This window comes from Protopterus annectens, chromosome 4.part0 (assembly GCF_019279795.1).
Source record: "Protopterus annectens isolate FY-2018-M chromosome 4.part0, PAN1.0, whole genome shotgun sequence".
NCBI classification, from domain to species: Eukaryota; Metazoa; Chordata; order Ceratodontiformes; family Protopteridae; genus Protopterus; species Protopterus annectens.
In genome coordinates this window covers 1,184,861,886-1,184,883,079 of record NC_056733.1, presented here as the reverse complement: position 1 = coordinate 1,184,883,079, position 21,194 = coordinate 1,184,861,886, and positions in this window count along the sequence as shown.

Sequence of the window (21,194 nt, the reverse complement as noted above, 5' to 3'; positions counted from 1 at the left end):
ATCAATGATTGAGTACAATGCCCCATTCGGAATGTATCTGACCCGACACTTGCAGCAGCTGGAGAGGCCACAAACGTTCCTCACCAAAAGCATACAGGGTCTCAAAATCTGTCCTATGCTGCCCGACTGAAAGAACTCCAGCTCTATTCAGTCGCACGCTTGCTCAGAGGTGACCTTTGCCTAACATACAAGGCCATGTCAAACCCAGATTTGATGAATGTGCTTCACCTCAAAAAATCTAGATCCATCAGAGCCACAAGGGCGGGAGACTTAAACCTTGACACGGCTATTAATAGGACGTGCTGGAGGGATAGATTCATCACCCAAAGACTCCCTATGCTGTGGAACAAAATCCCGGTACATGTGAGGCAGAGCACCTCGCTGGCCTTGTTCAAGAGAAATCTTGACCAATGGATGGGAGATTGCAGATATACCCCAGGGATTACCTCAGTGTCACTGCTCGACAGAGGCACAGCAAAATAATGGGTATAGTTCCCCATACTAAAGGGGTGGCGTAAGCCACAAAACGAAGGGCTAGGCTTGTAAATGCCCTCGGGCAGATAGCCTAGTATGAACCTATGAACCTATGAACCTATGAACCTATGTTTGACTTTCCACATGCTATACCTCACGCACATAGGTATACGCCCATACTTAACTTTCATGACATGGTTGGTATACCCGGGTAATACCCATTCAACTGTGACACATCCTGACAAGTTCGGCTTGGACCGCTGATGTGCGGATTTTGGCCAACTGTTCTAATCATTGTTAGGATGCCACCTTTTCCTATGTCCAGGATGGGATATATTCCGGACACATATCTGAATGTACTGGACAACACGTACCCACAGTCAGCAGTACGGATAATACTGTTCCTTTCAGTCTACATGTTGCCTTATTGTTGTAGCAGTTTATATGCTTCTTCAGTTACGTTTACATGCTTATTCTATTTCCTGTCACATTTGGTATGTAAAATATGGACATACCTATTGTATGTGACTATTACATGCGTTGTGGGATATAATTAGGTCATACGGTCGCTAGATATGTACATTTATCGTGTTTTTTGTCATGGACACATCTGCCCAACTGTGTACCCTCCCTCACAATATGGGTCAGCTGGTGACCCTGACCATTGGGCTGGATGTACCTATTGGCAGCGCTAACATATGATGCGTTTCACTTCCACATGGTATAACTATCTACACTGCGTTGGACTATGGGCACACGGTTTTCAATGTCATTTGTTCGCGGGATAAGGACCCGTTATTCCCTACCATGCATTTGTGTTTGCTTCTTCATTTTGTGTTCACTGGAACTGCCTTGCATGCTTTGTATCTGTTTCAGTATCCACGGACACTGACAGATGTGATTACTATTGCTTGCAAATTGTTATATGCAAGCATTTTAGGTTGCATTTCGACAGCTGTCATTTCCACGCCTCTGTGCGGTACTTCGACATGCCCTATGCACTCGCGCTACTTTCCTATGCACGTGGCTGTGGCGGCAGCACGCCTTCATTAATATGCATTAAGCACTACTGCGCCATCTTCACGCTGCACGGTCGGCACAAGCCTAACGCCGGCCTTGCGCCGAGCTTCATGAATCCCGGGGTTTGTTTCTCATATTATAAAACAAAACCACATGAAATCACAATGTCAGCACTTTAATGATAAAGCTTTCGGACATAATCCTTCATCAGTCTGACACATTAGATGTAAGAAGACATTTAAATGCAAGATAAAAAAATCACATTACAACACACAGCCAATGACACTTTAAAAACATTTAAAATTAAAACTATCTCAAGCACATTTGTTTAAACTTTAAAACTGACTTAATAGAAATAATTGTGTTAATGCTAGGTGGATGAACAGCATTTAAATGCAAAATCCATTCATATTCCCTTAATTCTAAATTATTATTTAAATTACCACCCCCTGACATCCTTCAAAAGCACACTCAAAACCCTAAACGTAAATGTATGATCTTCCCCATTTTCTATCAAGTGTTGAGCAAATGCATTAGTTACAATAAATGCCGCGGTGGTACAGCAGTAGCATTGTTACCTCACAGCAAGAGGTTCTCCCGTTCGATTCTCGGCGTGGCTTGGGAGTGCCTTCTGTGTGGAGTCTGCATGTCCTCCCCATGGTTGGGTAGTGTTTGAAAGACATATGTGCGTAAATGGGTGTGTCTTTGTTGAAGGTTGGGCGTCGAGGTGGCACCTTGGCGTTTCGTAAAAATCTACTGGCAATCATTAGCGGACAGGAGTTCTGCTGTGGTGACCCCTTACCTGGAAAAAGCCGAAAGCCAAACAACAACAACCCCCTACGAATGTCTGATCTGTTGTTCACCATTCTTTCCTTCAACGTCCCCCTTATAAAGGAACTAGACCATGTCATACTTGTAAATGCTGCAGTTATATTGACACAATTGGCATCTTTATACATCCAGATCAGGATAAACAGTATGTGTTTCATGTTCAAGCTATTTGTGCTTCTTCTCATGTGGTTTATTTAGCGTGCTGCACTGCCTGCACCAAGTTGTATGTAGGCAAGACTGATAGACAGTTGAAATAATGTATAGTAGAATATTTAAGAAATATAAATAATGGTACTGAGTGCAGTGCTCTTTCTCCATGTGAAGCTCACATCACACACACACACACACACACACACACACACACACACACACACACACACACACACACACACACACACACACACATTGTTTTAAGTTTCAAGTTATACTAAGAGGTTGGGTGATGTTAGGAATGCTACTGAAAGCTTAGAGAGCAAGTGGATACCTAGGTTAAGAGATGATTATGGTTCAGGACTAAATGATGAAGTCCCCCTTAAACCTTTGTTACAGACACGCTCACTTTTTACATGAGATTTACATACACTTATGTGCATTAGTTGGTTTTAAGTGTATTTCTTATTTTTTAAATTTTTATTACATTTATTTGTATTCTTTTAATACACAATTGCTTAATTGGTTGATTTGTTAGTTGAATTTCTGAATAAATTGCTGTGTATATGGCTGCATTTTTATACTGATATCTGAAGAAGCAGCAAGAGCTGTGAAAACACTTATGGTTTATTTGTTTGGTGAGATATTTACACAGCACAGGTTGGTCATTTTCTCCTGTAAATGTATTAATAACTTCCCAAGCTTTTCTTCTAAGAATTGTCCCAGCCTTAAGAAGTGTCTCTTTTATAAAGATTTCTTGCAGCATGCAAAAGTGGTATCTACTAGACAAGGAACTGTTCCTTGTTATAACTGTTTGGTTTGTGAGATTATAAAAAAGGAGAGGTTTTCTATACATCCTGTTATTAATACGAGATATGTGTTAAACTGCTATGCCAACTGCAATACTAACAATAATGTTTATTTGGCTACTTGTAAGTCATGTTCTGCCTTCTATATAAGAAAATCAACTAGAAAGTTTAAGGAAAGAATGGTGGATCACGGATCAGACATTCATAGGGGTATTGTAACCAATGTGTTGGCTCAACACTTAAAAGAAAATGAGGAAGATCATACTTTTACTTTTATGGTTTTGGATGTGCTTTTGAAGGATGCCAGGGGTGATGATTTAAATAATATGTTAGAATTAAGGGAATATGAATGGATTTTGCATTTAAATGCTGATCACCCACCTGGCATAAACAAAATGATTTCTATTAAGCCAGTTTTAAAGTTTAGACAAATATGCTTGAGATAGTTTTAATTTTAAATGTTTTTTAAGTGTCATTGGCTGTGTGTTGTCATGTGATTTTTTTATCTTGTATTTAAATGTGGTCTTACATCTAATGCATCATACTGATGAAGGATTATATCAGAAAGCTTTATCATTAAAGTGCTGACATTGTGATTTCACGTGGTATTGTTTTATTTTGAAGTATTTAGCGTGTTTTTGCTTTATCATGCTCTGCAGCTGTTTTTTCGTTTGTGTTTCTCATATTTTAACAGTTCTCACATTAAAATGAGTATTGCAGCATTATTATTATTTCAAAGTATAACATTTTTACATATCTAAACTCACTGTTATGCAGCGATTTTGATTTTCATATGTCATTAAAGAAACCCATTGAAACACAAATAATTTACTGAAGCACTAATCTCCATTGCTGCAACAGTTTATTGTGTTTCAGAATGACATTGCTTAAGCTACTGTCTCTGAAGTTACATGCTAACTTTGAGAACTATATTTTTCATCAGTTTTGCAGTTTGAGATATACTTTGCTGGGAATAAAATATATAGCAACCCATATAATAAAATAATGCTGAGACCAAAATAAAAAAATAAATAAAAATAAGTATAGGTGGCTATGATATCCAAAACAGCAGCCAGTTTCAGCCATATAATTTGAAATAGTACTGTATGTACAACATGCGCTTAATAGCTTCTCAGAGAAATAATTCTCCTGTCTCAGCCTCTTAATTCAGCCAAACAATAAACATATATGACTCTTTGATACAACGGACATTTAAGACTTTGAAAAAGGAATCACCTTGTGGGGCATGTACTTCTCCATGCCTACAAGAAAAGACAACCACTTAAGCCATCAATATGTACATAGTTCTCAACAAAATCCCTCCACAGGTACTTCTACCATACTCATGTTTTGCATTCTTTTCACATGACTGTGGGTAGCCGGCACAAAATGGTATATGCAATTCTTACTTACATAGATATGCATCCCATGCCACATTTACCAAACTATATGTCACATAATCGTATATAAAGCATTCTGCTCCTCTACTAACCAAAGCATGCACATATGACAGTGAAATCAGAGCAAGACAGTGCAGAACAGGTCTCAGTTAATTGCCCATCTTTATAGTCACATGTGAAACAATAGCCACTGATCATTTGACTCCCTCGTGTTCACATTTCATAGGTTCATAGGTGTTAACTATAAGCCTAGCCAAGTTTATTCCACATGCCTGTGTGTCTAGAGGTTATTTTACAGGTATACAAAAGTTAGGGCAAGAATTATAGGCTGGCTCTGTCCATTAGAGATGCAGGTGCTAGACCCAAGGTGTATTTCCAATTTTCCATCACTGGTCCAGGTTTCTCTTGAATAGTGTTATTAAAGAATTCTAGTTTACTTAGATGAAGAAACACAAATTGCAAGTAGAGGCATTCAAGGTCCGCATAAGCAAAACCTTGCAAAAGAACAGCGAAAAAGACTTCACGGACCACCAGGCTGTAGTAGAAATGTGGAACTTTTAATACCTAGAACTTTTACATTTTTACTACAGCCTGGTTGTCCATGAAGTCTTTTTCACTGTTCTTTAGTTTACATAGATGGGAAGCCTTTTCTAGAGAATGGAAATTTTTTAGACACATAACTGTCCCTCCAATATACCCTTTGTATGTCACAAGCAAAGTTTAAAACCCTAGATTGAGTAATTCTGATGCTATTCATTTTGTGCATATGCCAAAGGTCCATCAGAATGGGATCCAAGGATGCCTTGTATGACAGGCAGAGACCCCCTATCAACAGTCTGTAGGAGACAGAGTACAGAGATAAGGCTTTGAGGGGATCTGCATAGAATATATTGTTTGCACGATGTATTCTTTTTGTGAGGAACTTCTGTGGATGTTTCGGCTGTTGCATGTGGTTGGACAGGTACATACCAAAGGGAACATTATACACAATGAAGAGCTTGATGAGGGGCAAATACAGTGGAGCAATGACTTCCGTGGACCCAGATTCCATGCCCTTGCTTATAAGTTTAGCAGCACAGAATGATTATCTTACTACCTTAGACACTTATTGGCCAAAAAACAGGTTACAATCTACATGCATACCCAAATTGCTTACTGCTGGTAATACACTTAGGGGTGTGCTGTTGATGGGGTGATTTCCTAAGGAGGCTGGCTTCCCAAAGGGTACTATTATTCATTTTTGGCTTTGAATTTTAAGCCATGACTTTGGCTCCAGTAATTTGTCTATGTCCGTACTACATGTAGAATGTCAGTGTCTTGGGAAGATTCTGTGACTGCTCCTAGATAGCAATCATCTGTAAACCCGGTTAGAGGCCCTTGACATTGGCCTTGACTTCCGAGAAGTAGATGCCACAAATGGAGCGGAGACAGCACAGAGCACCTAAGGACTCCAGTTGTGACCAGCCTCTTTGTGGGTGTAGTCTCACCTTTCCTAACTTTCAGGGTTGTATCTGACAGCCAGCTAGCTATTGCATTTAACATATGGTTTTATGCCTATATCCATTGGTTTGTTTGCAATGCGTAAGTGAGTTATTGCATCAAATGCCTTAGCCAGGTCAAAGTAGTCAGTATGTGGTCATTTTGCCCTCATCCATTGCCTTGATGACCTTCTCAAGCAAGTCCACCGGGGTGAGTAGGCATGATCTGCCTATCTGATCCAGTGTTTGAAGGTTTTCTATGTTTATATTAATAATTTCCATGATATTTCTTTCAATAGCTTTGCATATGAGATAAAGTCAGATTTATGGATCTGTAGCTCCTGGTAGTCTGTTGATGGTGTGCCCTTGTGCAGAGGGATGACCATTGCAGTTCTCCATTCATGTTGTACACAGCTTGAATGGAGGTTGTGGTTAATCAGAGACTCCAGTGGTCCTGATAGGTCATATTTCATGCTATATAGGAAGCATACTGTGATGTTATCTGGACCCATCAATGCAGTGTTTTTGGCCTTATCAAGTGTATCTTGGTCCTGCTCCATAGTGATAGTTGGGGGGGTTGTTTGATGTCCTGGGGGGCTAATGGGGAGGGGGTAAAACTTGAGCTGAATATGTCAGCCAGCATATTTGGTATATATTCTGGATCCAATTCATGAAGATGGCGTCATTTACAATCAGTCCTGAACACAGCTATGTTCTGCCTTTGAGGTTTCGGATATAGCTAATGAAAATATTGTCATTTGTCCTTTACCTCAAATTTGGCTTTAGTAGATGAGTTCCCTCTTAAATGTTTGTTTAGATTAATGAGAGTGTTTTTAGCATGCTGGTCATAGCACCTCCTAATCTTGACTATGATGTTTTTCTTTTTTTTTTTTTTTTGTACAGCCTATTTATTTTTGGATCCTACCTGGGAGGTTTGTTTTTTGAGTTGGTTCTGGACTGATGTCTGTCTGTACGCATTTACTGACATGATTATATAGAGTTTCTGTGAACAATTCTACATAAGCAGCTGTGGTGTCAGGGTTTGTGGGGGGTTGACATTTTGATGGGTTATCACTTAGTAGAAGGAAGTTTGCCTTAGAACAGTTCCTAAAAGTTACAGAACCTCTGGTCCCCCATCACACAGGTATTATGTCTTAATGAAGTCATATGTTGTATTATGTCTTTTTGAAGTTGCCACTAACAATGATACATACAGACAAGCCCAAATGCCAGACTAGATTATAGTTTGCCAAACTGTGGTAGGTTAACCCCATGTATGTGCCGTAAAAAGCACTGCATAAAACCGAGCTACACTCCGTCCTCTGAATGCATATCATGCATCTCTGAATTGTGAAAGTCCCTGATACTGCCATATACATTTTCACTCTGCCTCCTAACATCTGTAGTGTTCAGGCAAATCACTGAGTAGTTCTGTCAATTAATAATTATAATTATTGCAGTTTCCCATTTATTAACGTACATATATATTGCATGGCACTACAAATCCGCTATTATTTTATCAATCTTCCCAAAGAATTAAAGCAATAATCAAAACTAATCATTGATACTGAAAACTTATTCCTCATTATTTTTTTCTGTTTGTCCCTGTCCCTGGTTCATGGACAACAAGGTTTTGAGCTATAGACCATCATAATTTAACGGGAATAGCAATAGCCCCAAACAGAACAATACCCATCTGGAGCATACCTCTCACCTGTATAGATTTTCACAGAGTGTCCAGATTTTTGCCTCATAATTTTGGTCCATTTTCATAAAATTGTGTTTTTCTAAGAATTATTGAGGATTGAAGTCAGAAAATAATGACAGCCATTTGAGTTTCAGACTTCCTATCCCTCAGACAATTCATGCCAATGCAAAACCTGTTATTCTACCTACTTTCTAAGTTCGTAAGAGCAATATCTAGAATGTGTCCCAATTTTTGGGCCTTTGTCCACACATTATTTATGGTTTTATTCAGATTTCTTCCTCTAAGAGGTTGAGAGGTATGATCTGGAGATATAGCAATAATTATATTAACAAAAGCACATATCAGCATACTGCACATGTCAGTGCTAATATAGCTAAACACATGGATAGTAGTATAATGAATGCATGCCTACCTATCATGCCTATATAACAATAAGAAACATATGCCAAACACATTGCCAACTGTATGACATTCAGTACTTTTTTATTTTTATTCTTTGACTGGGATAGCATGTCTCAATGTAGTTGTGGAAATAAAAGTTCCAAATAAAATGGGTAGAATTGATAATGTCAGTGCAATCACTTTGACTTCAACATATTGGTAATATTTGTAACAGTTCCATGAAGTAAGACATCTACATATTAAATATTGAGAAAATGTAAAACACTTCAGATTATATGATATATATATATAGATATATATATATATATATATATATATATATATGTGTGTGTGTGTGTGTGTGTGTGTGTGTGTATGTATACACACATATATAAAACACTTCAAATGTGATATATACACACACACACATATATATATATATATATATATCTATATCTATGGTTTACTATCAATACATTGGCATAGCATTGCACGCTTATGAACTGTTTGAACTACAGATGTTCAAATAGTTCATATGTATGCCAGCTACGAAATCGAATGTTATATTTGCGAATGTACTGTGCATTCGCAAATATAATGTTCGATTATGCACAGGGATCGCGGTACAGTGTGGTACGGGAATTACATCCCTTTCCTCACTGTTGTGCGATCTCAGAGTTAGAATATATAGTTGGGTGTGTGAGTGGGCAGCCCCCACAGGGGGCTGCAGGAAAAGCCACCTGCATAAACAGGATGTTAGGTTCGCTGGTTAGGGAGTTACAGGAAGGGTGGGATTGCTGTTAAGTGCTGAAAATGTCATGATCGACATTTAGGTTCATAGGTTCATAGGTTGGTACTAGGCTATCGGCCCTAGGGCCTATACAAGCCTAGCCATAACAATTCCCTGGCTATTTCTTCCCACACTATATACTTCCCTGTACCCCTGTCTAGCAGGGCAACTGACGTGATCCCTGGGGTGAATTTCGTTTCTCCCATCCAATCATCAAGGTTCCTTTTGAAGAGGGCCAAAGAGACACTCTGCTTGACATGTATGGGCAATCTATTCCAGAGTCTGGGAGTCTCTGGGTGAGGAACCTATTCCTCCAGCATGTTTTGTTTATTGTGATGACAAGGTTTAGATCCCTGGAGCGTGTGGCTCTGAGGGATTGGGATTTCTTTAAGTGTAACATGTCCAACAGCTCTGGGTTTGACATGGCCTTGTGTGTTAAGCAGAGATCGCCTCGGAGAAGACGATATGTGACAGAGTATAGCTGGGGTTTTTTAAGGCGGTCAGCATAGGGCATCTGCTTTAGGCCTGTGATTATTTTAGTGAGGTATTTCTGTGGCCTTTCCAGTTGTTAAAGATGTCTTGAGAGGTACATACCAAATGGGGCATTGTATTCTATAATGGCTCTAATGAGGGAGGAGTACAGTGGAACAATGCCCTCCTTTTTTCTGGATGAAAATCCCTTAGTGATGAGGTGTGCCACATAGAAGGATTTCCTGACTGTTGTGGTGATGTGGTTATTGAAGGTGAGACCACTGTCCACCTGTGTCCCTAAGTCCCTTATCACACTTTCGGTGTTTAGTGTACTGCCACCTATGTGGTAATTCACGGGTACATGTTTTTTCCCAAAGGGGATAACTATACATTTCTTGGCATTGAGCTTGAGCCCATGGCTCTAACATCAAGCATCTGTTTCTGTAAGGCCCTTTTGTAGGGTATACACATCATTTGAGGATTCAATAATGGCTCCCAGTCTGCAGTCATCTGCAAACTTTGTTAGCCAGAGTCCCTTAGTGTCGGCCTGTACTTCAAAGAAGTAGATGCCAAATAAGAGAGGTCCCAGGACTGAACCTTGAGGTAATCCACTTGTCACTTGTCTGGAGCTGGATATGGATTCAGCTACTTTTGCAGTGTGGGTTCTGTCAGTAAGCCAGTTGGCAACCCATCGAGTGACGTAGGGATTAATGCCCAGCTTAGTACGTTTATCTATGATTCTAGAGTGGGGGATGGTGTCAAAGGTCTTGGCAAGGTCCAGGTAGGCTGTGTGGACTGCTTTACTTTCATCCACAGCTCTGCAGACTGATTCGAAGAAGTCAATCAGGTTCAAGAGACAAGGTCGACCCTTCCCGAACCCAAACTGGGTGGGGTCCAGTGTTTGAAGGTTGCCAATGTCTTTGTTTATAAGTTCCATGATAATACATTCCATGGCCTTGCAGATCAAGCTCATCAGACTGATGGGGCGGCAGTTCCCATGATCCAAGGTAGATCCCCCCTTGTGGAGTGGGATAACTGTAGTTGTGTGTCACTCAGTCGGCACAAAGCCTGAGGTGGGGGTATGATTAAACATGACACTTAGGTGAGGTGCCAGTTCATTTTGTAGTTGATGTAGTACACAGCCTGGGATGTCATCTGGTCCCATGGATGCTGTATTCTTAGCTTTGGAGAGTGCGTTTTTTACTTGTGTGGCTGTTATTACCGGAATTTTGCAATCTTTCAGTATTGAGATGGGTCATTTAGGGAGTGAGAGGGGGTGAAGATGGCACTGAATCGATCTGCCAGGATATTGGGAATATCCTTGGGATCAGTATATTTAATGCCATTCTGTTGTAGCTCAGAGCAGATCTGAGCATTGCCATTTAGATTCTTGACATAGTTATAGAATGCCTTGTGGTTGTCTTTGTAATCTTTGGCAATTTTATTTTCATAACTAGTTTGGAGGATTTTATGAGGAATCTCACCTTCTTACTGAGGCTGGTAAGGGAGGTTTTTGCATCCTGGGATAGTCCTCTTTTCTGCAACAGTTTCTTCCTTTTGTTGTAAAGTTTTTTTATAGCAGGGGACCCCCAGATTGGTTTCCTTTTTTTGGAGGAGAGCATCTTGGTTCTATTTGGGATGGCACGATTCATGCATGAGTGGATGTGCTCATACAGTGCCTTAGTTTAGGACTCAGCAGTCGAACTTTCAGTTCCTGTCTGCATGGTTGTCATGAAGTTTGTAACTTCTGACTTGAGTAGCATGAAGTTGGCTTTGGAGAAGTTTTTTTATGGAGGTTTCTTTACTGGGGGGTGGGGGATGGGATGTGGATGTTAAGGGTGATTAGCTTAAGGTTTGAGCTGACCAATGAGGGCATGACCATAGGTGTGGAGCATCAATTTCCCATGTTGGTAATGACCAGGTCTAGGATATTGGAGCCCCTGGTGGAACTATGGATTAGTTGATCCAGGACATTGGAATTTATGAATTCCAAGAACCGTTGGGCAAAGGTGTTGGTACACGAGAAGTTTCCCAGTTAATGGCAGGGTAGTTGAAATCATCCAGTATTAGGGTGTTTGGTTGTATATTACTATTTTCCAGTATGTTTAGAAAGGTGTAGTGAGAATCTTGGGGCATGGTGGGGGATCTGTAGCAAGCTATAATTTGGATTGCAGTCTTACCTAGTGTTAGTTGCACCTGGAGAATTTCAGATGCATTGTGTTGGGCAACTAATCTGGTGGTGTGAATATCCTTGGTGAATATGGACACTCCTCCACCTTTAGTGTTTTGATCTGATTTGGTGGCCGAAAAGTGTGGTAAGAGTTGTAGCCTGGTATTGCAGGGGTGCTCTCTGGAGCCTTGAGCTAGGTTTCAGTTACTGCACAGATATCGATGCTCTCCAATTTTAGAAGTGCCTCGAGAGAATGCATTTTGAAGTTTAGACTTCTAGCATTGAGTAGCATTACCTTCAGATTTTGCATGCTTGTACCTGTTATGGTGGTGGCTTTGTCCTTTGAACTTTGCCTAAAAAGGCACTATAGGGGTGGCAAGAGCCTTAGCCAGTAACCTGAATCCCAGGGGCGACAGGTGCAGACCATCTCTGGCAAAGCATCGTGGTCTGTCAATCATGTCGTCCCAGGCAGACAGATACTGGATCCCCTTTGAATGACACCAGAAGCTTAGCCAATTGTTGAAGTCAATCATTTTGTCCTTATATTGTGGTATCATTCTGGGCGAAGGCAGGATGCTACTCAGGGCTAGGGTCATTTTCGGTATTAACAGCTAATTTATGACATTAGGGATGTTCGGTAATGTCTACTTTCGGTGAAACACTTAGCTAATAAGTACGTTTTTTTTTACTTTCGAGATCATGATAGTAAACATATATATATAGCTATATATATATATATATATATATATATATATATATATATATATATATATATATATATATAATGTATACTGTATATGAGTCAAGGCAAAGTCAATTGAACAGCACTGTCCACAAACTCATTTGATTGTACATCCATACACATTTGCCAAAAACAGTACATTAAAGTGAAACACATATACAAACACTACTAATATCTAACCATTAAAGTTTCATTAGAATAGGTTTTTGCACAAGAGTATAGCCCATCAACCTTCCACTATGTGGGAAGAGACATAGTCTCTCACTGTGCTCAGGTGGGGAGGGACACAGACCCCCATGCCCCATTTTAATTGTATATACCAACTCTGAGGTTGCACTAAAGTGGGAAGAGGAGATATTCTCAATATATGCTATACCACAGTCTTGCACAGAAAAAAAAATCAAGTCTTTAAAAAGCTGAAAATATACCACTGAGACTACTCACATTATTATAATTTTTTGATGAACTGCTTTCAGCCAGTATTCCATTTGATAGATCAGGACAGGCTAACAGCATATAATCTCCTATGTCCTTGATCATGTAAATTGAAGCCATATATACATATACACATATCTAGTACAGTTGTGTAAGTAAACCAACCATAGCAGTAGATGGTCTAATTGATCATTTTTGCAGTAGCCTAAGCTATACTTCAACTGACCAACCAGTTTTTAAAGCTAATTGGGATATTCCATGCACTATAAATTGTATGGAGCTGAAGGGGAGCTCTGATAAATGGAGAGTTCAAGCACTAAAATGTTTACAGCTTTATACTCTGAAAATAATAGCTCTGGGAAACATATCAAATGGTAAGTAATATACATAACAGCATATACATCCACACCCTGGCAATACCAAAAAAATCACACCAAAAGAAGGAGGTGGTGTAGAACAGAGTGTGTATGTACTATTTCTTTAAGAAGCATTTCAAGGACTGAACGTGCATATAAATAACAAGCACATGCTAGCTTCAGTGCCATTGTGAGAGTGCAGCCAGAGAGTGAGCATGTATGAGTGTAATAACTAGGCTATATATAAGTTTACTTAAGTTAAAGTTATAAAGCCTCAGTCCTGATTTGTTTTTATATAATTAATCTACTTGAACAGAACCCACAAACTCTTGTGTATTACATCTTGACTAGACGAGTGACATGGTGTCAGAACCAGGATTCCAGAAACTGCTTTCCAGAGCTACGAAGTGCAGAGTTAACAGTGAAGGTAAACTAAGAGAAACAAACATGAAAAAGAGCCTGAAAAGAATCTAAGTAATGAAAACTTGCAAGAATGGTTTATATTATAAAAAAGATAAAACAGAACATTACAAGGGCACAAACAACATTATAAAACAAGTGAGAGGCACATAAGGTTTATTGATTAAAAGAAATGTTTAAAATTAAAAGATTTGATAAAACAAGCATCAGAAAAATACATAAGGGGGTTAGAATTACCTCAGAATTGCAAAATGGGCATGTTTAGGGTAAAATGAGAATGTTTAAAGCAAACTGGGCATGTTTAGGGTACAACGAGCACAAGAAAAGTATAATGGGCATGAAAAGAGATTAAACAAGCAAAATGAATTTAATAAGGGCAAAAAAGGGCACGTTAAGTGTAAATAAAGCAAGGTGACTGCATTTTTTGTCAAAGTGCTGTGTTTTGGTGTAACTACTATGTCGTGTTGTATTCATGGCATAACTAGAGTTATTCGAAATATCTCAAAGTGTGTAAAGGTGCTTACAGTGTGTGCTTATTACTGTGCATGTGTTCCAAAGAGTTTATTTGTGTGCAAAGTGCAGCTATTTCATGAAGTACAGTCAAAGTACATCAAATTTGAAAAGTCTCATGCTGGATGTGTCTATTCGCAAAGTGCCACCATTACAGATTGTTTCTTGTACTGTAAAGAATTATCTAGCAAAGTACCACCATTTTGGAGATGTTTCAGTGTGCCGTGTATTGTTTATTCACAAAGTGCAGTTACTTTGAAATGTTTCTTACTCTGAGATTCTTCTGCTCGGATCATTCACACAGTGCAGCTGTTTTGAAATGTTTCTTAAAATAATGATTGATTATTTTTGCAGTACAGTAATTTCAAGAGTATTACAGTGCCCAAGAGTTTTTAAAGCTAAATGGGATATTCCATGCACTCTAAACTGTATGGAGCTGAAGGGGAGCTCTGATAAAAGGACAGTTCGAGCAATAAAATATTTACAGCTTTATACTCTGAAAATAATAATACTGGGAAATGTATCTAATGGTAAATAATATACACAAGAGCATATACATTCACACCCTAGCAATACCAAAAAAATTGCACCAAAAGAAGGAGGTGGTGTAGAACAGTGTGTGTATACTGTATCTTTAAGAAGCATTTCCAGGACAGAATGTGCATATAAATAGCAAGCACATGCTAGCTTCAGTGCCATTTTGAGAGTGCAGCCATGTATGAGTGTAATAGCTAGGCTGTATATATGTTTACCTAAGTTATAAAGCCTCAGTCCTGATGTGTTTGTACATAATTAACGTGCTTGAACAGGACCCACAAAGTCTCGTGTATTACATCCTGACTAGACGAGCGACATGGTGTCAGATCCAGGATTCCAGAGACTGCCTTCCAGAGCTATGAGGTGCACAGTTAACAGTGAAGGTAAAGTAAGAGAAACAAACATGAAAATGAGACAGAAAAGAATCAAAGTAATGAAAACTTACAAGAACTTTTTATTTTATAAAAAGATAAAATTAAGCATTACAAGGGCACACACCACATTATAAAACAATTGAGAGGTGCAAAAGGGTTATTGATTAAAGGAAATTTTTTAAATTAAGAGATTTGATAAAACAAGCATCAGAAATGTACATACAGGGTTTGGAATTACTTGGGAATTGCAAAACGGGCATGTTTAAGGCAAAACGAGCATGTCTAAAGCAAAGTACGCATGTTTAGGGTACAACGAGCATAAGAAAAGTACAATGGGCATGAAAAGAGATTAAACAAGCAAAATGAATATAGTAAGAGCAAAAAAGGGCACATTAAGTGTAAATAAAGCAGGACAACTGCATGTTTTTGGCAAGTGCTGCGTTTTGGTGTAACTACTACTTTGTATTGTATTCAGGGTATAACTAGAGTTATTAGAAGTATCTCAAAGTGGGTAAATGTGCTTACAGTGTGTGCTTATTACTATGCATGTGTTCCAAAGAGTTTATTTGTTTGCAAAGTGCAGCTATTTCATGAAGTACAGTCAAATTACAGCCATTTTGAAAAGTTTCTTATGCTGGGTTTGTCTATTCGCAAAGTGCCACCATTACAAATTGTTTTGTGTACTGTAAAGAATTATCTAGCAAAATACTGCCATTTTGGAGACGTTTCAGTGTGCCATGTATTGCTTATTCACAAAGTGCAGTTACTTTGAAATGTTTCTTACTCTGAGATTCTTCTGCTCAGTTCATTTGCACAGGGCAGTTATTTTAAAATGTTTCTTAAAATGATGATTAATTACTTTTGCAGTACAGTAATTTCAAGAGTATTACAGTGCCTGAGAGACTTATTTTGCAAGGTTTGGTTATTCAGAGGCTTGTTGTGCTATTGGGCATAGTTACAAATGCTGGCATAAATTCCTGGCATATGTATATGTCTGTGTGTTCATGCATACTTGCAAAAGCCTTTGCTGGTATGTGTTAATATGGCAGATTGATTTTGAAAACCATCACTACTGGTATTTGATCAGAATATTGCAAAGAAATGGAGAATATTTGAGCAAAAATACGATATTTTTATACAAGCAGCTTATTCTGACAAAGATGCATGCACCAGGGCATTCATTTTGTTAACCCTAGCTGGGTCAGAGGCCATTGAAAGGGAGCATTCATCTGGGTATGCACCAGCAGTATATGAGGGAGAAGTTGAAAACTGACATATTGTTGTACAGGCTGAATCAAGGGAAGACCCTGAGTTAGAGAGGCATTTGTTTTCTACAAGAGGTCAGAAACCATGGGAAACTTTTACAGCTTATATTGTTGACCTAAAGACCAAAGCTAAAATGTGTCAGTTTGGTGACTTAAAAGACAAGTTGATATAGGGCAGGGTTGTGCGTGTTATTAATAGTGCTGCTATGAGAAAGATTTTGCTTTGTGACAGAAAGGCACACAAGTATGCTTGCAAGTGATAAGAGCATGGTTTTGGCAGGCTCTAGAGCAAATGTAGACAGTATGCAACACTTGGTAAGCAGAAGCAGGCCTAAGCACATGGAAGCCACAGCTCCTGCAGGTTCTGTGGGGAAACCACATAGTTTTTCAGCAAGTTCTCAGTGTAGTATAAGCGTGAATCATCAAAACCCAAATCTAGCTTTATAGTTAACTGTCACAATTGTGGTGCCAATCATGAATCCTAAAAAGAGAAATGCTTGGCATTTGATCAGCAATGCCACAAATGTAAAAAAAAAATGGAACCATTTTCAAAAGTTGTGCAAATCAAGTAAACCTCACAAAGTTATAAAGAATGGTCACTCAAAAAAGCAAGTTGATCATATAGAGAGCTGCAGTTCTACTTTCTATCTATATAGTGTATCAGTAATTGGTGAAAAGGCTGATGCAGTGAATTTGATGGCAAATAATAAAGTATTTTGTACTGTCCAGATCAATGGTAAACCCACTGAGCTCAAAGTAGACACTGGCTCAAAGTGTAATGTTATGTCAGCAGACACATTTGCTAAAGTGAGAGCTGGTGAACAACTCAGTGTGGCTTGTAGTGTGAAATGTGTTGCTTATGGCGGTGAAGAAATTCAGACCAAAGGCTCAGTACTGTTTTCATGTTATTTGGCCAGCAACTGTTACAGCTTGTTAGTCTATGTAGTCCGAAGACCTGTGCAGTTATTGTTGGGTCTCAGAGACAGTTTGTGAATGGATCTGCTTTTTTTTACCAAAGGAGTTTTTCATATAAGCACATATCCTAGTTCCATTTTTTCTGGAGCCATTTTCTCAGAGTATGCTGATGTGTTCAATGACAAGTTGGGCAAACTTCCAGTTGTGTGTTATATGAAGTTACACCCAGTGGTTAGTCCAGTGGTCAGACGAACTAGAAAAGTTCTGATCATTATGCAGGATAAAGTTAAAGCTCAGTCAGATAAAATGGTGCAGCAAGGTGTAATTTGTCCAGTTAGAGGACCAACTGAATGGGTGTCGTCCATAGTACCAACCCACAAAAAAGGCTCAGACAAAATCAGAATATGTATTGACCCAAGAGATTTGAACAAAGCATTAAAGAGACCGCATCATCTAATGTGTACAGTCAAAGAAGTCACAGCCCTAATACCGAATGTCACTATGTTTTTCTGTCTCGGATGTAAGAAGTTCATTTTTGCAAATCCTCATTACTGACTACTTTCAATACCCCATTTTGCAGATACAGATTCCTAAGGATGCCATTTGGAATAAATTCTGCAGGTGAAGTCTTTCAGCATGCAATGGAATACATTTTTTCAGGTTAGTAGATGATTTGCTGGTTGGATGCAATGGTAAAGCAGAGCAGGTCATAAACCTTAAGAGAGTTCTAGAAAGGGCACATGAAGTGAACTTAAGACTCTGTCCTCTACAGTGCAAATTCAGACTACCAGAAGTTACATATGTAGGTCATTTATTTACTAGCACTGGCTAGAGACCAGACCCTTCCAAGCAAGCAGCTATTCTTGAGATGCCAGCACCTGTGAATGTTCAAGCTCAATAGCATTTTCTTGGCATGGTCATCTATTTAGGCAAGTTTATACCTGACTTCAGTGAGTTGAAAGCACCTTTAAGAGAGCTAATGTGCAAAAATGTTACATTGTCTTGGCTGAGACATCACCCGAGAGCATTTGAAGACCTTAAATGGATGGCACAGTGGTGCAGCGGTAGCATTGTCACCTCACAGCACGAGGTTCCCTAGTTCAATTATTGGCTGGGGTGCCTTCTGTACAGAGTCAGTATGTCCTCCCTACATTTGTGTGGGTTTCCTTCCATAGTACAAACACATGTGTCTGGAGCATTTCTCCCTAGGCCTCTGCTGAAAATTGGATCAAGTTGGACTTTCCCGGTAAACAAATGTTAAATAAATAAATGTCCACCCCATCTACATTAAGATACTATGATGTCAATAAACCAGTAACTCTTTCCTGTGATGCTTCAAAATTTGGTCTTAGCACAGTCTTAGCACAGTTATACTTCAAGAAAGCAGACAGTAGCCTATACATCAAGAACCCTTACCCAAACTGAAATGCAATAAGGCCAGATTGAGAAAGAACTTATGGCAATAGTATTTTTATGTTAAAAGTTTCATGGTTATAGTCAAGCTATTCAGACTGAAACTGATCACCGACCTCTAGTTATTATTTTAAAGAAGCCCGTGCATTCATCTCCAACAAGATTACAAAGAATGATGCTGAAATTGCAACTGTACAACTTCAACATGGTCTATACAAAACCCAAACTTCTTTAGCTGGCTGTTACCTTATCCAGATTGCCCAGAAATACAATGGAACAGCTTGATGCAGAGAATTTTGACTTTGACGTAATGGAAGTGCATAATGTCTCTACCACGGGACTTGATGAACTGAGAGATCATACAAAGACTGATCCAATTTTGCAAAGCTCAACCACTAAATTAATGTTGGATGGCCGCCAAAGAAATCTAGTGTACCATATGAAGTGCAAGCTTATTTTCCTTACAGAGATGTGATGTTTTTGGAAGATGGCATTATTTACAAAGGTCCTAGAACTGTTGCCCTACTTCCATACAACATGACTATATCCAGATTTTGCATCATAGTCACCCAGGTTCCAAATCTTCCTAAAGAAGGGTGAGAGAACTAGTATTTTGGCCTTCTCTAGTAAAAGACATTGATAAAGTACTTTCTTCTTGTACAGTATATGATAGTATTAAACACCATTTGCAAAGAGAACCATTTCAGCTAAGTCAGGTTCCTGAACTATCTAGGTCAACAGTAGCCATTGATATATTCAAGTGGAACAATCAGTATTACTTAGTATTGATAGGCTCTTTTCAACCTGGTTTAAGATTGATTTACTACCTAACCTAAAGTCCACTGATGTTATCACTAAGTTGAAATGTCATTTCTCAGTCTGTGGTAGTCCACACAAAGTTATTTCTGACAATGGTACTCAATTTACTAGTCAGTTGTTTTGGAAATTTGCAAGAGAATTGACTTCATGCATGTTACTAGTAGTCCAGGATATCCACAGTCAAATGGACAAGCTGAACATGCGGTACAGGTGAAAGCATGATAATACTGATGTCTTTGAATTCACTTAATCTCAGAAACATTCCCCGTGACGATATACTTGGCCTGCCTGCTCAGATACTTCTATCTAGGTAAACTAGGACAATATTGCCGGTTTGTTGAGGCCTAAAGCTAGGAACAACAAAACCATTAGACCCCAATTATTCAGGAAGTGTTCTTTCCAGAAGTTCAGCTATGATAAATTGAGTAGATTTCTGCGTCATTTGAAAGAAGGAGAGATAGTGAGGATACAAACGGTGAAAGGTGTTGACCGGATTGGTCAAGTAACAGGTATATGTACCAAGCCAAGATCCTACTTCATAGAATCTGAGGTGTGTTGTACAGGAGAACTCGCACACATCTTCTTCCTGTATTAAAATCAATATCTCAGCATTGGTCCTCTGATACAGACTCTAGATCTCAGAGCAATCCAGACAATGTTCCTGTTGCAGAATGTGCCTTAATTTCTACTTCCATTCTTGATGATTTTCCTGATCTTCCTAAGGTTGAAAATTCAGCAGAGACAGTCCCATTTGCTAAATCTGATTTTAAATTTTATGTCACATGTTTTGGTTGTATTTCCAGACCAAGTGTGAAATACAGAGCGAACTGGGCTTGATTCTATATATCTGTATCTAGTTCTGTATAATTGCATGACAAAGAATTATTTGTATTGATTGTATATCAACTGATATTGTCAATATTGCATAACTTATTTCTCAAAGAGGGAGGATGTAGAACAAAGTCTCTGTGCTGTATCTTTAGGCAGCATTTCAAGGACTGAATGTGCATATAAATAGCAAGCACTTGCTAACTTCAGTGCCAATTTGAGTGTGCAGTCAGAGAGTGAACATGTATGAGTGTAATAGCTAGTTTGTATATAGGTTTACCTAAGTTAAAGTTAATAAGCCTCAATCCTGATGTGTTTGTACATAATAAAGATGCTTGAACAGAACCCATGAAGTCTTGTCTATTACATCCTGACTAGATGAGTGACAGGTGGAGGGAGAGGTGTCTATTGCAACAGTGATCTAGTAGAACACCTAATGTTATGGTAAGTGTACTTGCATAACTGTATAATGGCCAATATTAGATCACTGCTGCAGTAGAATAAGCTATTTAGGTAAATTACCAGAGCTTAGAAAGTAAGAAACAAAATGGAAAAGAAAATCAGGATTCCAGGAACACCTGAACAGTTGTCCTAGCAAAGCTTGTTCTCCTGGAAAAGAAATTCAGTTTATAGTGCTTTGTAAATGTATGTACAGAGGACCAAGATGCTGCCTCTAGAATATGTCTTGTAGATCAGAGCATGTGTATGTACCTTTAAGAAGCATTTCCAGTGTAGGCACGTGCGTATAAATAGTGAGCATGTGCAAGCAGCAGTGCCATTTTGAAAGAACAGAGTGTTAACAAGTGTGAGTGTGGTAGTAGGTAGTCAGTCTGTTTATGTTTATTTAAGTTTAAGTTACAGAGCCTCATTCCTGATGTGTTTGTGTGTAATACAGCTG